Source organism: Erinaceus europaeus, chromosome 8, assembly GCF_950295315.1.
Source record: "Erinaceus europaeus chromosome 8, mEriEur2.1, whole genome shotgun sequence".
NCBI classification, from domain to species: Eukaryota; Metazoa; Chordata; class Mammalia; order Eulipotyphla; family Erinaceidae; genus Erinaceus; species Erinaceus europaeus.
In genome coordinates, this window is record NC_080169.1 from 29,342,839 (window position 1) to 29,362,625 (window position 19,787).

At 38.6% G+C, this 19,787-nt stretch overlaps 1 long non-coding RNA gene across 1 annotated transcript in view; it reads left to right on the top strand.

The window, feature by feature from the left end:
* The first annotated feature begins 471 nt into the window (after window positions 1-471).
* LOC132539891 (uncharacterized) overlaps window positions 472-19,787 on the top strand; it is a 144,517-nt gene continuing 125,201 nt past the window's right edge. Inside the window, exon 1 of the long non-coding RNA XR_009551177.1 lies at window positions 472-637. This is a non-coding gene — a long non-coding RNA (uncharacterized LOC132539891). The remainder of the gene's footprint in view (window positions 638-19,787) is intronic.

Sequence of the window (19,787 nt, forward strand, 5' to 3'; positions counted from 1 at the left end):
GGTGGTCAGCAGGTTAAACACATGTGGCGCAAAGCGCAAGGACCGTCTTAAGGATCCCGGTTCGAGCCCCCCGGCTCCCCACCTGCAGGGGAGTCGCTTCACAAGCGGTGAAGCAGGTCTGCAGGTATCTGTCTTTCTCTCCCCCTCTCTGTCTTCCCCTCTTCTCTCCATTTCTCTCTATCCTATCTAACAACAATGACATCAATAATAATAGTAACCACAACAATGTTAAATAACAAGGGCAACAAAAGGGAAAATAAATAAATAAATATTTTAAAATCTAAAAAATTTCTTCCATTGAACTTTTCATTTCAGTGAGCATCACTATGGCCATAACTTCTTTAGGAAGTTGGGTTTGGAGTTTTCTTCAAGCTACCGTTTTGGGCCATCACTGGGGGTGATTTCTTTTGTGTTCTCTTAATGTCTGGTTTTCTGTGAGGATCAGTGGTTTCAAGTTTCAGATGCTATTTCCAAATGGTTTGTAACCTTTATTTCCAATTCCCTTGTATTGCACAGCTATGGTCACAAAATTGTAATTGCTGGGGGTGGTGTGCTATGGAGCAGGAGTGTGATGCATGCAGGGACCTCAGAGAGCTGCATGCATCTGGGGAGTGACTACCCTGGAGCCAGGTCATGGGTAAGCCAGGCTGAGAGGTGAGGAGCCAACAGGCATTTCTGTTATCTTTGGTATATGAATTAATGTGTCCTTTCTGCCTGAATGCTGGGCCTTTTTACATTGTCAGAGTTTATTAAATCTAACCCTATATCTATGCATGATTTTCCATGTATATTATAGTTTTTATTGTAGTTGTGGAGACAAATAAAAGCAGAACCTGCTGGTTTTTCATCTTGGCTCTGTCGTTCCCACCTCCAGCCCTCCTGGATATCTTCATTATAGACTTCTGACCTTATGAACTGTGGGAGAATCTTTTTTTCACTATATTGCAACACTTTAACCATCAATTTAACTTTATTTATCATTAAATTTAATAACATCAAATTTCTGTTTCCTTAAAAATCAATAAATTTATGGTACTTTGCTAAGACAACCCTAAGAAACTAATACAGAAGTTTACCCAGTAAAGGTCATAAATATAAATGTACTAAATAATTGTATTTTCCTCACCTTATAGCCCCCTTAGCCCCATTAGATCATTATCTGTTAGATTTCTCTCCATACTTACAGAGTAAGTTTATACTCACACCACAGTGCACAGTTTCTATACTTCTGCCAATGTTTTGGCATTAGCCAGTTGTCTTATAGGTGAAAATAAATATCTTATTCATTTGAATTTCCATATCCTTGATTATTCCTGATTTTGAGTATCTCAGGGTACTCTTTCTAGCTTTTGAGTTTTTTCTTTTGCTAATTGTGTTTGATTATTTTTCTTTTGGGATCGATTTCTGTTTCTTAAGTATCTTCATGATTTCCATAGATGTTTTATATTAATCTCTCACTGGCTTTAGACATTGCCAATAACATTTCTCATCTTTTTAAAATCTGTCCTTTTAAATCTTGTTTATGCTGTTCCTCACTGAGTAGAAATTATTGTCTCATAATCTTTTTGCTCTCATCCACGCCAGTGTCTTCTTTTACTAACTTTGTTGAATTTTACTGAGTGTTATTGTAATAATTGAGTTAGACAGCTTGTTGTCTGTTCACTTGCCATCATCTGTTGTACATTATTTTTTTTTCTGAACTATGCAATTGTATGTTTAGCAAAATCAGGTCTGGAAATGGCAGGGCTATTCTATAACAAAAAATATTGTCACTAATCAGGAATTTGGAACTTCAGGACATTTTCTCACAGTCAGGCTGTTCACATGTGGCTGTGATGTTATGTGTTTGGATGTAAATTTATATTTTACTCACCTTATAGCCCCATTAGGGAACCTGCTCAGACATTAGAGGGCAAGTGACAAACAGGTGTATATGAGAGCAGGTGTGTCTAACCTTGTGGAACTGAGACCTAGGGAAGTAAAGGGGCTTGTTCTATTTCACATGACTCAATGGATTGCTGAGACTAGAACTCAAGTCTTGACTCCCATTATGTATGTTTCCATTTTTTTCTGCTTCCCCAAGAAGATATCAGAAGTTGGGGGGGGGGGTTCTGGGAGGGATTCTACTAGACCACAACTAGTTTGTGGTCTAGTAGAATTTGATCTAGGAAATTAGAAACATCCAGAATTCAGATATACCCAACCTCTCTAATGTTATTTATTTATTTTTATTAGTGATTTAGTACTTACTTGCAAAGATATAAGATCACAGGGTACTATTAATTGCCTACCTTCCCCACCACCAGAGTTCAATGTCTCTATTCCCTCCATTGGAAATTGCATTGGAGGGGCAGAGTGGTTGTGCACCCGATTGAGCACACATACTACTAAGCACAAGGATACCCACAAGGACCCAGGTTCTAGCCCCCAGCCCCCCACCTGCAGGGAAATACTCCATAAGCTGCAAAGCAGGTCTGCAGATGTCTTTCTCTCACTTTCTTTGTGTCCTATCCAATAAAACAGAAAAGAAAAAATAGGGAGCTGGGCGGTAGCGCAGCGGGTTAAGTGCAGGTGGCTCAAAGTGCAAGGACTGGCATATGGATCCTGGTTCGAGCCCCCGGCTCCCCACCTGCAGGGGAGTCACTTTACAAGCAGTGAAGCAGGCCTGCAGGTGTCTTTCTCTCCCCCTCGATGTCTTCCCCTCCTCTCTCCATTTCTCTCTGTCCTATCCAACAATGATGACATCAACAACAATAATAACAACAACAACAACAAGGGCAACAAAAAGGAAATAAGTAAATATTAAAAAAAAAAAAAAAAGAAAATAAATGGCCACCAAGAGCAGTGGATTCATAGTGCCAGCACCGAGCCTCAGTAATAGCCCTGGAGGAAAAAAAAAACATATTAGTTCTCCCAAGATCATAGATACAGGTTGACTATTATTTCTATAGCTACATCTCTACATTTATATTTAGTTGCTCCCTTTTTTCTATGGTCCTGCCTCCTTTTCCTTTCTAAGTTACACTTACTACTTCTGAGTATTCTTCCTTTTTTTTTTTCTTACCTATTTTCTTTCTAGATTATTTTTTTAATTTTTAATTTTTATTTATAAAAATCAAACACTGACAAAAACCACAGGATAAGGGGGGTAGAACTCCACACAGTTCCCACCACCAGAACTCTGTATCTCATCCCCTCCCCAGATAGCTTTCCTGTTCTTTATCCCTCTGGGAGTATAGACCCAGGATCACTATGAGGTGCAAAAGGTGGAAGGTCTGGCTTCTATAATTGCTTCTGATGACATTGAAGTTCAGAGCCCTCTGGTCATCTTCCCCTAATAGCTAATGTTATTTCTTGCCATTCTAGGTTAACCTCTGCCTCATCCCTCTAACATTCCATGTTCTACTTTTATCTTTACACCTTCACTCATGCTATACTCATACATATCATGCCTAAAATCTTCTTTCTGGCTAGTATCATTTCTCAAGTGTTCATCTGCTACTTAACATTATCCCCTGCCCCCTTTATTTTGATTTAACAACATCTGAAATCTATAAAAGTTCAATTTAGACTTGATTTATCTTGCCTTTATCTTTTGGAATGTTTTAATTGCACAGATGACTAAGAAAGTCATTTAATATCACTGTGCTTTTCTTAACTTTACTTACTAATAAAAAAAGAGTTGATCAAGATTGTTTCTAAGGATATTTCTATATATAACATTCCATATTTCCATAAGATTCTAAAATAATCCAGTAAAATGACTCTCCCATTTCTCTTGCAATTTTCTTAGTCTAATATTTCTCAACTGAGAACAGTCTTACTCTACAGAGTCATTAAACAGAATTTTTTTTTTGAGTTGTTAAAACTGAAGGAAGAAGGCACTATTGCAGTCTAGTGGTGAGAGGTTAGGGCGTCAGCCAACATCTTTTTAAAAAATTTTTTTCATTATTTATTTATTTATTCCCTTTTGTTGCCCTTGTTATAGTTATTATTGTTGTCGTCATTGTTGGATAGGACAGAGAGAAATGGAGAGGGGATGGGAAAACTGAGAGGAGGACAGGAAGATAGACACCTGCAGACCTGCTTCACCACTTGTGAAGCGACTCCCCTGCAGGTGGGGAGTCAGGGGCTCGAACCAGGATCTTCCAGCCCTTGTGCTTTGTGCCACGTGCGCTTAACCCACTGCGCTCCCGCCAGACTCCCATCAGACAACATCTTATAGTGCATAGTACAACCCCCCCACAAGAATGAATTATCTATCAAAATTCCTGGCAAGGTAAGAAACCAAACGCCATAGACACAGAGTAAACACTAAATAAATACTCTCACTTTTCAGTTAAAGAAAATTGTCTTTGTATAAGAAACCCTGTCAGATGTAGAGCTGCTATGAGGGGTGAAAGTAAAAAAAATGCCCATGCCTATAAAACCAATACTAAGTCAGAGAAACAATATACTTCTTCTTAGTCAAGAGGTAGAGGAGAGGGTTCAGTAAAGAAGGAAATGATAGATGGATGAAAAAAGCACTAAGAAGGATAAAGTGTTGATTTAAATGCCTCATCTTCTGGACATCTCTGCGGGACCTGTTTGTGCCAGTGATAAACAGTGATAGCGATAGTATCGGAAACCATAAAGAAAACTTCTGGGAACCATCACTCATGTTGTCAAGGAGATTCATATTTCTAATATCATCATTCTTACCTTCACTTTAAATAAATTCTAAGCGATAAAAGTGGCTCTAATTAATTGATGAGGCAAGGAAATTGATTTCATGAGCTCTGTGTTTCAACATTGAAAAAAAAAATCAGACTATTTTTCTAAATGCCCACTGAAGGCTTTCTGAGGTTAGGGATGATGGATGGCTGTGTTCGGTGACTCCTCCAAGCCTCTGCCTTGGCTATGCTCTCCATCTTCTCTCTTTCTGTTATGCCTGTCTTCTTCTTTAGGTTGCAATATTCAAGCAAGTAAAGTTGTTATTTCTTAACCCTCCTCCTCTCTCCTCTTAACCCCTAACTATATATATATAAGAAATATCTTTGACATACAAAATAAAAAACTCCCCCCAAATGGGGATTGGAGGGAAAGTCCATGATCTAAAAAACTCTTTTGAGATGCATATCATTATTCTCAACTTCTCCAAGCACTTGGCAGTAGGAGACTGTTAGTTCTCCTGTCTACTAAAGTAATTGGGCACCATTTCTATTTAGATTTTTCTGGGAGAAGAAATGCTGAAGTTAAACATTAAAATTTATGGGAATATTTCAGTTCCTTGTACACTCTTATAGTCATAACTGCTTCCAGAGAGGTGCCATTTGAGGCTCCTCACTGAAGAAAAGTTCTCCTGTGGGGAACTTCCAACAGTTCATTTCAGGAGACATTATTCTGTTGCCTAGTGAAATATATATGTTAGCAAGACTCATGAACTGTTTTAGGGTTTAGGTTCCTCTCTGTGGTATAGAGCTTTGTTGGCTCTACAGAAAAGTCAATACTTAAATATACCCATGTTCATAGTAGCAAATTTGTAATAGCTCAAATTGGAAGCAACCAGGATGCCCAATGACAGATGAGTCACAAAGAAAGCTGTGAATATATCATCTATTAACAATGATGAAGTCATTTTCTTTACCTTATCTTGGAGAAAATTTGAGAGAATCATGTTAAGTGAGTTAAGCCAAAAGAAGAATGACAAATACTGTATGATCTCACTTAATGGTGGAACTTAAGAAATGGGGACAGAATAGGGAAAACACAAAGGAAACTTGAGATAGGTGTAGTGTATTGCAGCAAAGCAAAGGACTCTGGGCAAAGAGAAGGATGAAAGTGGTAGAGAAAATGTTGGGGTCCTGGTGCATGATGGTGGAAAAGGGCTTAAATTGGGGGTGAGAATGTTTGGCAGACACCTATCACAGGAACATGAGAAATCGTACCTCTGTGTAAGCAATTGTACTATAAACCATTAAGCCCCAAATAAAATTATTTAAAAAAATTGTGTTTCAGGAATGCCTCTAGAAAGCATTTTTTCTTTTGAAGATTACTATAAATATTTGTGAAAAGAACAATAGATAAAATCTACCATCTAGCCTTAATTTCTTTCATACTCTGTTAAAGATATTAAGTGAAAAATAAGAAAGTTTAAGACTTATTTATTATTGGATAAAGACAGAGAGAAATTGAGAGGGATGGGGAAGATAGAAAGTGAAAGAGACAGAGAAACACCTGCAGCACTGCTTCACCACTCATGAAGCTTCCCCCCTGTAGATGGGAACTAGGGGCCTGAACCTACCTTCTTGCACATTATAAAGTATGTGCTTAACTAGGTGTGCCATCGTGTGACCCCAAACTTAATACTTTTCACCCAGTTATGTCTGCATTTGTTGTTCATTACACCAGGTCTGCTACATTGTTTAATGCTGTGGTCTATTTACATAATCATTGTTTTGTTTGAGACCCACACTGGTTTACTCCCCATTGGTTTAATCTCCACTGGTTCAAGCTTTTTTTTCACTCCACCCCCTTATCCTATGTACTTCCTGTTTTCCACCCTACCACTTCTGTCTTAGAAGATATTTAAAGGCAGACTCTTTTCTAATTAATAAACACATTGGATTGCATTCTGCTCCGCAAGTCCCAGAGTCTCTCTCTCTCTCTTTCTCTCTCTCTCTCTCTCTCTCTCTCCTGCAACACTAGCCCAGCACGAGTTCTTGATCCCTCTCCCGTGCAGCAGCCTAGGTTGGCTCTGGTGGAGTTCTCTCCAAATCAGAGAGCAGGTGCTTCTGAACGAAGCACCCTCAGGCTGTCCCAGCATGCATTCATTCCCCTTAAAGAAACATCATTTAAAGGACCGAAGCACCTCTTGATCTCCTTTAGTTTTCCTGTAAAGGTTTTTGGGAAAATATTTGGGAACAAGGCCCAAATGCCAGTGTATCCAGTACAGAGATATATGTATGCTTGAAACTGAAACTGGACGAATGTGTATTGTTGTTGCTGTGTCTTTTTTTTTTTTCAGGGTTGGGGGCTTGGGGAGGCAGAGAAAAATACTTGATATCTGTTTATAAAATGATCTGGGAAAGGTTGGGTGGTGGTGCACCTGGCTAAGTGTGTATGTTAACATCTCAAGGACCTGGGTTCAAGCCCTGCTCCCCAACTGTGGGGGTTGGGAGAGGGGAAGCTTCACAAGTGGTTAAGCAAGTACTGCAGTTGTCTTTCTGTTTCTCTCCCTCTCTCCCTCCTTCTCCCCTCTCAATATCTATTTGTCCTGTCAAGAAAAAAGGGAAAAAAGAAAAAAGGCCCCAGGGAGCAGTAAATTTTTTGTGCAAGTACCAGGCGAGAGTGATAACATGGTGGCAAGAAAAAAAAAAAAAAGATCTGGATGGAAAAAACAGGAAGGAGTGATGAAAACATAAAGCCCTTATATGTGATCTCATATTTTATGAAGTCACTGTTTCTGTTAGTGGGGAATTTTGATTTTGCTTCCTTTCTTTAAAGTTGCCTCATTCACTTTTTAAAAATTTCTTTTAGAGCACTTGCACTTCATTCACATTTTTATCCCACTTTCCCTCTACATCATATGGTAGTTGAGTGTAATCAACTGGAATTATCACCATGCTGAGCTCATATTTGACACTGTTTTTCTTCTTCCCCATCTTGTAATTAGTAAAAATTGGAATGTCAAAAGAGTCTGGACAGCTCTTTGTTTAAATTCTTGTCTTGTTTCTGTAAGCCTTTCATGTGTGCTTGGCAGGCTGCAGCTGAGACTGCTTATTTACAAGAAGCTATAAATAAACTTCAGAATGGAAAAAGTTGTGTAAACTCTCAACTGTGATGGCAGAGTGTGTAAAAAGGGAAAAAAGAAGGCCCTCTTTAACTTTGTGAGAATGCATAATTTAGCATAACTCTGTCCCCCATGTTCCATATAGACAGGAATGGCTTGTGAGCCAGGCGGTAGCACACTGGGTTAAGGGCACATAGTACAAAGCACAAGGACTGGTGCAAGGATTCAGGGTTGAGCCCCTGGCTCCCCACCTGCTAGGGGTTACTTCATAAGTGGTGAAGCAGATATCCAGATGTCTTTCTGTCTATTACCCTATGTTCCCCTCCCCTTCGAGTTTTCTCTGTCCTATCAAATAAAAAAAATGGCCACCAGGAACAGTGTATTTATAATGCTGGCACCTAGCCCCAGCAATAACCCTGGAGGCAAAAGAAAAAAAATAGAAAGAAAAGAAAAAATGGCTTGGCTACTAGTTGCTTTCTTGTACTCATTAGGAAATTGTTTCTGCTAGCCAGCTGTTTTGTGATCATCTCACTGTAGTTATGATTTTCACTTAAATGTGGAATATAACTCTTGCAAATAAATTGAACAAGTGTGTGCTTTTTTTCTAATCTATTTATTTATTATTGAATTATTGGATAGAGTCAAAGAGTATTTGAGAGGGGGTGGGGAGATAGAGAGAGTGAAAGAGACAGAGAGACACCTGCATCCCTACTTCACCACTCATGAAGCTTACCTCCTGCAGGTGGGGATGAGGGTCTTGAATCCGGGTCTTTGCAAACTGTAATGTGTGTACTTAACCAGATGTACCACCATCTGGGCCATATGTATGTGCTTTGCAGAACTGTAAGATATGAAATATTCTGCTTCTCTCCCTTCCCTGTAGGTGTCTTGTCTAAAGACTATGCAGGAAAGACTATGAATGATGGCCTTTATTATTTTTTTAAATTTCCTTATTGGGGGATTAATGTTTTGCATTCTAAAGTAAATACAGCAGTTTGTACATGCATAACATTTCTCAGTTTTCCACATAACAATACAACCCCCACATCCTTTTTGGACCTGTATTCTCACCCCCCTCCCCAACCACCCCAGGGTCTTTTACTTTGGTGCAATACACCAACTCCAGTTCAGGTTCTATTGTGTTTTCTGATCTTGTTTTAAAACTTCTTTGTTATTTGTTGTCTTGTTGTTGATATTTGCAAGTTCTTTATATAGTCTGGTTATTAGCCTCTTGTCTGATGTATGGCATGTAAAGATCTTCTCCCATTCTTTGAGGGGTCTCTTGGTTTGGGTAGTGGTTTCTATTGCTGTGAAGAAGCTTTTTAATTTGATGTAGTCCCATAGGTTTATACTTGTCTTAGTCTTCTTTGTAATTGGATTCATTTCATTGAAGATGTCTTTAAAATTTATGCTGAAAAGAGTTCTGCCAATATTTTCCTCTAAGTATCTGGTGGTTTCTGGTCTAACATCCAAGTCCTTGATCCACTTGGAATTTACTTTTGTATTTGGTGAAATATAGTAGTTCAGTTTCATTCTTCTGCATGTTTCAACCCATTTTTTCCAACACATTTGTTGAAGAGTATCTGCTTTCCCCATTTAATAGCCTGGGCACCTTTGTCAAAGATTAGATGTCCATAGGTGTAGGGGCTTACTTCTGGGCTCTCAATTCTATTCCACTGGTCAGTGTGTCTATTCATGTTCCAGTACCAAGCAGTTTTGATGACAACAGCCCTATAATGCAATTTGAGATCTGGGAGTGTGATGCCTCCAGTTCTGCTCTTTCTTCTCAAGATTGTTTTGGCAATTCTAGGTCTCTTCTGGTTCCAGATAAACATTTGTAGCATTTGTTCTATTCTCCTAAAAAATATGGTTGGTATTTTGATGGGGATAGCATTTGTAAATTTGTATATGGCTCTGGGTAATATATTCATTTTGATGATGTGAATTCTTCCAACCCATGAACATGGAATATCTTTCCACTTCTTTGTGTCTTTTTCAATTTCCTTGAATAGTGACTCATACTTTTCAGTATATAAGTCTTTCACTTCTTTGGTTAGGTTTATTCTTAGGTATTTTATTGTTTTTGTTGCTATAGTAAAAGCAATTGATTTCTGCATTTCAACTTCTTCTAACTTAGTGTTTGCATAGAGGAATGCTACTGACTTTTGAATGTTAATTTTGTAGATGACAGCTTACTGTATTGCCTGATGATTTCCAAAAGCTTCTTGCTGGATTCTTTAGGTTTCTCTATGTATACTATCATGTCATCTGCAAATAGGAAGAGTTTGACTTCTTCTCTTCCAATCTGTATCCCTTTAATTCCTTGCTCCTGCCTGATTGCTATGGCAAGAACTTCCAACACTATGTTGAATAATAATGGTGATAGTGGGCAACCCTGTCTAGTACCTGATCTGAGGGGAAATGCCTCCAGTTTTTCACCATTCGGTATGATGTTGGCTCTAGGTTTGCTTTATGTAGACTCCACTATCCTAAGGAATTTTCCATGTATTCCCATTTTTTGTAGTGTTTTGATCATAAAGGGATGTCATATTTTGTCAAAGGCTTTCTCTGCATCTATCGATATGACCATGTGGTTTTTGGTCTTGCTTTTATTGATGTGGTGGATCATGTTGATTGAGTTACATATGTTAAACCAATCTTGCATCCCTGGGATAAACCCCACTTGGTCATGATGAACAAGCTTTTTAATATACTTCTATATCCGGTTTGCTAGAATTTTGGTCAATGTTTTAGCATCTATGTTCATCAGAGATATTGGTCTGTAGTTTTCATTTTTGGTTGTTTCCCTTTCTGCTTTTGGTATCAAAGTGATGTTGGCTTCATAGAAGCTGGAAGGGAGTATTCCAGTGTCTTCAATCTTCTGGAAGACTTTTAAAAGTAGAGGTATTAGTTCTTCTTTGAAGGTTTTGTACAATTCATTTGTAAAACCATCTGGTCCAGGACTTTTATTTTTGGGAAGGTTTTTGATAACTGTTTCAATATCATTAGCTGTGATGGGCCTGTTCATGCTATCTAGTTCCCCTTTACTTAATTTTGGAAGTTCTTCTATATCTAGGAAATAGTCCATTTCTTCCAGGTTCTCTAGCTTGGTGGCATATAGTTGTTTATAGAAGCCTTGCATGTTATGCTGAATTTCTGCAGTGTCTTTGTGATATCTCCTCTTTCATTTAGTATCTGATTTATTTGGGTCTTCTCCCTTTTCTGTTTTGTGAGTCTGGCTAAAGGTTTGTTGGTTTTGTTCACTCTTTTGAAGAACAAACACTTTCATTGATATTTTATATGGTTTTCTTATTATCAATATTATTTATTTCGGCCCTCACTTTACTTATTTCTGTCTTTATGGTTACGTTAGGGTTCCTTTGTTCTTCTTCTTCTTCTAGGTCTTTAAGGTGTGCAATCAGGTTGTTTATTTGTGGTTTTTCTTGTTTCCAAATGTGTGCTTGTATGGCTATGAATATCCCTCTCAGGACTGCCTTAGCTGTGCCCCATATATTTTCATAGCTTGTGTCTTCATTGAACTCTCAAAACATTTTGATTTCTTCCTTTGTATTCTCTTTGACCCAGTAGTTGTTAAGTAGTGTACTGTTGAGCTTCCACATTTTGAGACTTTTACTAATCTTTTGTTGATTGTTAAGTGTTATTTTAATTCCACTGTGGTCTGAGAAGACGCCTGGGAGGATTTCAGTGCTCTTGAATTTGCTAATGCTGTCTTTGTGGCCTAACATATGTTCTATCCTTGAGAATGACCCATGTGGACTTATAGAATGTATATTCCAGTTTCTTGGGATGAATGACTCTGAAAATGTCCAATAGTTCTAGTTTATCTATCTCATTTAGCTCCCTCATGTCTTCATTGATTTTCTGCCTGGATGTTCTCTGTCAAGTTGAGAGGGTGGGGTGTTGAGTCCCCTACTATGACTGTGTTGCTGTTAATATATTGCTGTAGCTCTTTCAGTAGATGTTTGATGTATTTAGATGGCTTCTCATTGGGTGCATAGATGTTAATATTTGTTAAGTCCTCTTGATTGACTGATCCTCTGAGCAGTAATTAGTGTCCATCCATATTTTTTAAAATTTTATTTATTTTAAAGTCTATTGTGTCAGATATGAGAATAGCTGTTTCTGTCCTTTTTTGTGGTCCATTGGCTTGTATGATAGTTTTCCATCCTTTCACTTGAGTCTGTGTTTGTCTTGTTGACTTAGGTGGGTTTTCTGTAGACAGCATATTGTTGGGTTGTGTTTTCTAACCCATCTTCCTATTTTTAATAGGAATTTAATAGGCCTTTTAATAGGTGAATTCAGATCATTGACATTTATTGATAGGAAAGATTAAAGATATTTTAATGCCATTCTTGTCAATTTTTAGAGTGTCCTGATCTATGGCATATTTATGGTGGTCTGTTTATAGGAGACCTTTCAGAACTTCTTTCAGGGCAGGCTTGGTGATAGCTTATTCTTTCAACTGTTGCTTGTCTGCGAAGGTTTTTATGCCCCCATGTAGTCTGAATGACAGGCTAGCAGGATATAGTAGTCTTGGTTGAAAGCCTTTCTCATTGAGTACTCGATAGATATCTTGCCATTCTCTACTGGCCTGTAGGGTTTGTGAGGAGAAGTATGCTACTAATCTTATGGGTTTTCTTCTGTAGGTGACTCTTTGTTTTTCTCTTGCAGCCTTCAGGATCCTTTTTTTATCCTATTCCTTTCCATTCTAAGTATGATGTATCTTGGTGTCTTTAAGTCTGGGATAATTCTGTTTGGGACCCTCTGGGCTTCTTGAACCTTTATGTCTTTGATGTTGTCTAGACTAGAGAAGTTTTCAGCTATTATGTCCTGAAGAATGTGTTCTTTCCCTCCCTCTCTTTCTTCCTCTGGTAAGCCAATAATTCATATATTATTTCTTTTGTAGTCATCCCATAGGTCTCTGTTGTTGTTTTCAGTATCTCTTAATCTCTTTTTGAGATCTCTTACTTATTTTTAGTTGTCTCTAATCCATCCTCTATCTTGCTAATTCTGTCTTCAGCCTCATTGATTCTATTCTATCTCCCCACTGCTGTTTTCTGGAGTTCATCTATTTTGTTACCCTGTTCTGATACTGTTTTAGCTTGTTCAGCTAGTTTTGTTCCTAGCTCAGCTATTTTAGCTTTCAGCTCTCTACTAACCTTGAGATAATTAGTGTTTTCTTCCAGGGTCTCATTTGTTGTTTCTGCATTTCTGATGACAATTCTTTCAAACTCTTTACTCACTCCTGTGACTATTTCCTTAGCAAGCATTTGGATGTTGACATCATTATGTTGTGCTTCAGCCTTTGGGGGGCTTTTCACTGGACTCTTTTCCTGGTTCATTTCTTCAGTATTTCTTCTTGTTGGTTTAACTATTTTATATAGTATGTTATGAGGTACCACTCTCAGTACTTTTCAAATTACAGATCACTCTTCTCTGGATTGACTTGTGTCTACTTAAAAAGTTTACAGTTGTGGAAATTGACAGTTATTTCAATATTAATTTAATCCCTGAGTTCAAGCACAGTGGCTTAAAAGTCTCATTTGTTCTTTTTCTTCCCTGCAGGCTATGGGAGTCTGAGGGATTTTAAACTACAAGTAGGCTTCTTAGCTTAATCACTGACTTCTGGCCAAGAGATAAAGCAGGGTGGGGCAGAGATAATCTGGTGGTTATGCAAAGACACTCTCACAGCCCCACTGCTATGCCACCCAGGTATAGATCTTCTCCTGAGTTTTCTCATTAGTTCTCTGTCCCCTGGTGTCAGCACAGGGCTCCCCACCCCCCCACTGCGCCATATTCTGAGGGCAGTAGCAATGGAGACTTACAGTTGCATTTGGTGAGTCTTAGGGGAGTTCTCTCTTCTCTTCAGCCGTCTTTTTGTTGGTGAAACAGATTAGAGTGGTGTCTCCACTGGTAAACTGCTGATTGTTACCAACCACTTAATCTCTCTCTAGGCTTCTATCTCTCCAGGAGCCACATGTGTTTGTACTTACTGGTGATTTGGTGGGGTCCTGAAGTCGTTGTAGTCTTGTCTTTTTGTGGTCCCAGATGATCTCCTTGGTATTTCTAGTTGACCCAGGAGAGGAGAGGAAAGATACACAGTTGCTGCTTCTCTGTAGCCTCGCCTCTGGAAGTCACCCCCCCCCCTAATATTTTATTGTTTTATATTTTATTTATTTTAGATAGAGACAGAGAAAAATTGACAGTGAAGGGGGAGATGGAGTGGAAGAAAGAAATAACTGCAGCCCTGTTCCTCTGCTAGTGAAGTTTTAACCTACCTCCATGGGTGGGGACTAGGGAGGTTGAGCCAGTGTCCTTGTGCACTGTAATGTGCATGCCCTACCAGGTATGCCACTGCCAGACCCCAGTTGTTTGTTGTACATCAGTGGACAACTGGTATGAATCAGGAGCAAATCCTTGGGAGAGGAAAGCTAAGTTTTATGTTTATGCTGGGTTTTAGAGTAAAATTCATGTGATAATTAGTTATGTGTCAATTTGACTGTTCAGTTATGTGTCAATTTGACTGTGGTGCCCTGTTACTTAAACCCTAGTCTATATTGAAAGTACTTCTTTGAAAGTATTCTGTAGAAACAATATGCACTACCAGTTGGCTTTAGGTAGAGAGTGTTGCCCTCCTTAGTGTGTCCTTATTCAATTAGTGTAAGGCCTTCTGAGAAAACACAGGTTTCCTGGAAAAAAAGAAATTCTGCAAGGCTGTACCTTCACACTCCTGCATGCATCTCCAGTATGTTGACTTGCCCTGTGGGATTCAGATTTTCCAGGCTTCACAATCCCATGAGCCAGTTCTTTAAGTTAAATCTTATTCTATCAGTTCTGTCTCATAAACAGCATATATAACTAGATATAGTCATGAACTCAGGTTCCTACAGGGACCATACAGGTAGGTGGCATGTGATGGGGCTAATTTGAAGACAAGCCTCATACACAGTCCCACAAACCATAGCTAGCTGATATGTAGTGCCACAAACTAGTACCTCAAATTGTAAACACTGGCTTAGGACTGCTAGGTTTTTTGACATTTTTCAAAAAGTATGTAGAAATCCAGAATATCACACAAAATTTCCCAAATTCTAAATCTAGGTTACTAATTAAAAAAAAATTGAATGTATCGCAAGGAAACTGACTACTGGTGTCAGGCTGTTGCACACTCGCTGAGTGTACATGCTCCACTGCACAAGGATCCAGGTTCAACCCCCTGGCTCCCACCTGCAGGGGGAAAGCTCATGAGGGGTGAAGCAGCACTGCATTTGTCTCTTTTCCTCTCTCCCTCTCTATCTCCCCTTCCTTCTGGATCTCTTTCTGTCTCTATCTAGTAAATAAAAAAATAATAAAAATTTAAAAAAAAAAAGCTACCTAGAATATGGGTTGCCTTAAAAGGCACACCAGGCTTGTTCCTTCAGTAAGTTTTTGTTGCTTTTCTTTAAATGCAGGGCTGGGGAACTTTCAGAAGTTGAAGACTAGAAAAGACCAGATCTATCAACCAAATGCAGTGAGTATCTGAAGCCTTACTTGAAAAACAAACTCACTTATAATGGGAATTTACACATAGTTGTGAAAATTTGAGTATAAATTGAGTATTAAATAATATTAGGAGCTTCAAGTTCATTGAGATATGATAATGGCACTGTGAGTATGAAAATGAAGTTGGTTTTGTAGTGATACATGCTGAGATATACATAGGCATGAAATATGATCATGTCTGAGTTTACTTAAAATTTTTTCCTTTCCATTAGGGATTTTTGTGAGAAATTTAACTTGTTTGAGATTACTGGTTGCCTGTGGTATTGGGTGTATATACTGTTAATATAGTAAAAAAAAAAACAAAACATTGTGTTATATATTTTCAGTGAGTGAATTATATGGTATGAAAGTCTGTCAATGGAAGTGGTAAATTTTTTTGCTTGTTCTTTCCACATACACAATGAAATGTTAATATAATAACTCAATCTAGATTCTGGGAATATGTGTAGTTAGCTTGTATTTTCTCTGTTTAGAACATTTGATAACGAGTATTTTTCTTGTCATCTCTGGGGCTTTACCACTGTTGTTGTTGTTATCATTGAGGTTTTGCTGTTCCAGGCTAACCTTTTCAGGCATAAAGGCAGAGAGAGATATACACTGAGAGAAAGACATCACAGCATTAAGATTCCTGAGTGCAGTGGGGATTGGGTTCAAACCCCAGTCATGTACGTGGAAAAAGAAATACCACTTCTAACCCACTCTTTTTGTAAAAGAGAGAGAGACAGAGACAGAGAGAGGCAGACCATGGCACCAAAGCTTCTTCCAGTATGCTGGAGCTGGGCTCAAATCTGGGTTGTATGCATAAAAAAGCGGGCACACTGTCCAGATGAGGTATCTTACTGGCCCTGATCAGTATCTTAAATTTTTTCTCTCTTTTTTAAAATAAATTTTAAGATTTATTTATTCTCCCTTTTGTTGCTCTTGTTTTTTTATTGTTGTTGTAGTTATTATTGTTGTTAGATAGGACAGAGAGAAATGGAGGGAGGAGGGGAAGACAGAGACGGGGAGAGAAAGATAGACACCTGCAGACCTGCTTCACCCCCAGTGAAGGTGAGGAGCCAGGGCTTGAATCGGGATCCTTATGCCCCTTTGTACCATGTGCGCTTAACCCGCTGTGCTACCGCCTGACTCCCTTAAAATAATTTTTATCTGTTATTAATAGTATGTTACAAGATGGCAAGATTGCAGTGTATAGTTCCACACCACACCCACCACCAAAGTTCTGTGTCCCCATTCTCTTATCTCCCAAAGATGACCACCAGCGTTCTCACAAAGTATCAAAAATGCTTTTTCCTTCATTCCTCCCTCCCTCCTTCCTTCCCTTTCTCTTTTCTTCTTTTTTGCAAGTTCATATGTATCAGTTCTCTAGTTTTCACATATAAGTGAAATCATCTGTATTTGTCTTTCATCTATTTTACTAAGTACACTCACCTTAGGTTTCATTCGCTTTGTCCCAGAGGACACAATATCATCCCTTTTTGATTTCACAGTAGTATTTCATGGGGTATCTATCCCACAACTTCTTTAGTCAATCATCTGTCAGTGGGCATTTAAGCTGTTTCCACTCTGTGGCTGTTGTGAATAATGCAGCTATGGACATAGGGGTACAGATGTCCCTTTGAATAGTGTTTGCATGTTCTTTGGATAATTTTCTAAGAGTTATCTTGCCTAATCATAACGTAATTTTATTTTTTAAGGAGTCTCCATATGGTTTTTGAAAGGGGCTGCAGCAGTTTGCATAGCCACCAGCAGTATATCAGAGTTCCTTTTCTCACCACAACTTTGCAAAAACCTATTTTTTTCTGGTTTGTTGGTGTAAGCCATTCTCTCAGGTGTGAGATGAATCTCAGTGTAGTTTTAATTTGCATTTATTTCATTATAAGTGAAACAGAACATTTTATTTAAAATTTAACAAAATATTTATTTATTTTGGATAGAGACAGAAATTGAGAGGGAAGAGAGAAGCAGGGTAAGAGAAAGAGACACCTACAGCACTGCTTCACTGCTTTTGCAGCTTCCTTCCTACAGGTGGGGACCAGGGGCTTGAACTGGTGTTCTTGTACATGTAATGTGTGTCCTCAACCAGTTATATTGCCACCCAGTCCCTGGAACATTTGTTCATATGTTTTTGGCTGTGTGTGTCTTTTTAGAAAATTGTCTATTTAGTTCTGTAGCACACTTTTTCCTAATAAGTATCTTTTTAAAAACTTTATTAGTGACTTAATAATGATTAAGAAGATTGTAGGATAAGATGTTCATATTTATATTATTTATACTTATATTTATCCCTACCATTGTTGCTTTATGGTGAGGACAAGGTCCTGGGAGGGCACATAAGATGCCAGAACTATTAAATTTCTGGGCCAACTTTTTCAGATAGATAGATAGATAGACAGACAGATAGACAGATCATAGCACCAAAGCTCTCTTCAGAGTTGTAGTACTCCACACTGGTACATGGGAATCTTAAAGCTGGGTTGCATGCATGAAAGAACAGGTGCCCTCCTAGGTAAGCCATCTCACTAACCTCATACCCCATCACCTACAATTATAAACTTTTTTTTTCTTTTTTCAAACTTGAGGCAGAAAAATCATTAAGTATTTAAATCCTTGAGTGAAATGGGATTAAAGTGGAATTAATTAAAAATATCTAAAAGAATGGACGATTTTGTGTGAGAGGTCTTTCCTTTTATCCTTTTAGAGAATATCTTACTTATTAGTGCACACATTACCATGTGCACACAATACCCAGGTTCGAGCCACCATTCTCCACCTGAAGGGGGAAAGCTTTCTCTCTTCCTCTACCTTTCCCTCCCCTCTCAATTTCTCTCTGTCCTGTCAAATAAAGAAGAAAGAAGTCATGGGGGATGGCCTCCTGGAGTGATGGCTTTGCAGTTCTGGCCTTGAGCCCAATGATAACCTCAGTCGCAAAAAAAAAAAAAAAAGGAGTATAACACCTTCCATTTACTGTAACCAACAAAGTCCATAACGAATAGGCTGTCTGCTTATAAATTGGGGGAGAAAAGGGAAATTCCTACGAGAGTCACTTTTCCCAAGTTGAGTATTGCCACAAAATTATCTTCAGTTTGTAAATTACTATCAACTTTTTTTTTTTTTTTTTAGTTCAAATCACTTTTCCCTTGTCATAATTGGCCTCAGTATTTTCTTTGGCATTTGAATTAATCTAGGTTGAAGTGCTATTGAAACAGTTGGCAAAGAAAAAAAAAAGGCAGTGGCCTGTGAGAAATTTGATATGTGTGAATCCAAGAAGGTTATAGCACTATAGTGTTTTTTAATTTTTTATTTATTTATTTTTTTTGCAGGCAGAGGGAATAGTGTATTGCTACTATTTGTGTGGTTTTTCAGCTATTTGAAAGTAGCACATAGAATTTGCAAGAATTGTAATGTGTCCATTTTTTTTCTAGACAGATACAATTCTTATACAGCTTATATTTTGTTGTTGTGTCACCCTCCCCCTAGTCAAGTATGTTCACACTGATCTTCAACCAGACACAAGCAACAGTGCAATGCTATTTATCTTTTCCCAAAGCAGATTGCCAAAGGTCACATCAATGGCCTAGAATCCAGAATAGTAATAGATTTTCTCCTTAAGAAAATGGTAAGACTTAGTCAGCACATACTTGATTACATATCACAAATTTCTGGTAGATACTTCTTTGGGGGGGGGAGGGGAGGCTGCCAGTTGCTAGTAATTCACTTCTCCAGGCTGACTTTTAGACAGAAAGAGACAAAAATAGTGGCATAGGGAAAGATACCACAGCGTTGAAGCTTCCTCCAAAGTGGCAGGGGCTGGCCTTGTACCTGAGTTCTGTGCTTGGCAAAGCAAGTGCACTACCAGGTGAGCTAGCTTTCTGAAGTGACCTATTTTAGTAACTTGGAGAAGAGCATTAAACAATGGAGGAGTGTGTAACATATACAATCAACCCTTTCTCTCTTCCCTAGATCCAGAACAGAAATTTAAAAAAGAGACCACTTTGCAGCTGGAGCAGTTTTAGGACTAGCATATCAAGAAAGAATTGGGGTGGGGATGCAGGTAGTGTGACCATGCACAACGACCCAGGTTCAAGACCCTGGATGCGCCCCCCTCCCTTGCATGGGATGGGAGAGGGGAGCAGCACTAGCTTTGGAGAAGTGCTATAGAACTCTCTCTCTCTCTCTCTCTCTCTCTCTCTTCTCCCCCACCCTCTCTCAATTTCTCTATATCAACAAAAAGAAAAGAAGAGAAAAAGGGGGACTGGGAACTCTGGCCACTGGAAGCTCTGGAGTCATCCTCATTCAGGCACTGATAACCCTGGTGGTAATTAAAAAGAAGAAGAAAGAAAGAAAAAGAAAAAAAAAAGTGAATCTACTCAGAGTCTCACTGCTTTTGGCCATAATTGTCAGTATCCCATGTAGATACAGACTAGGGCAAAACTTGTAATGGAAAAACATC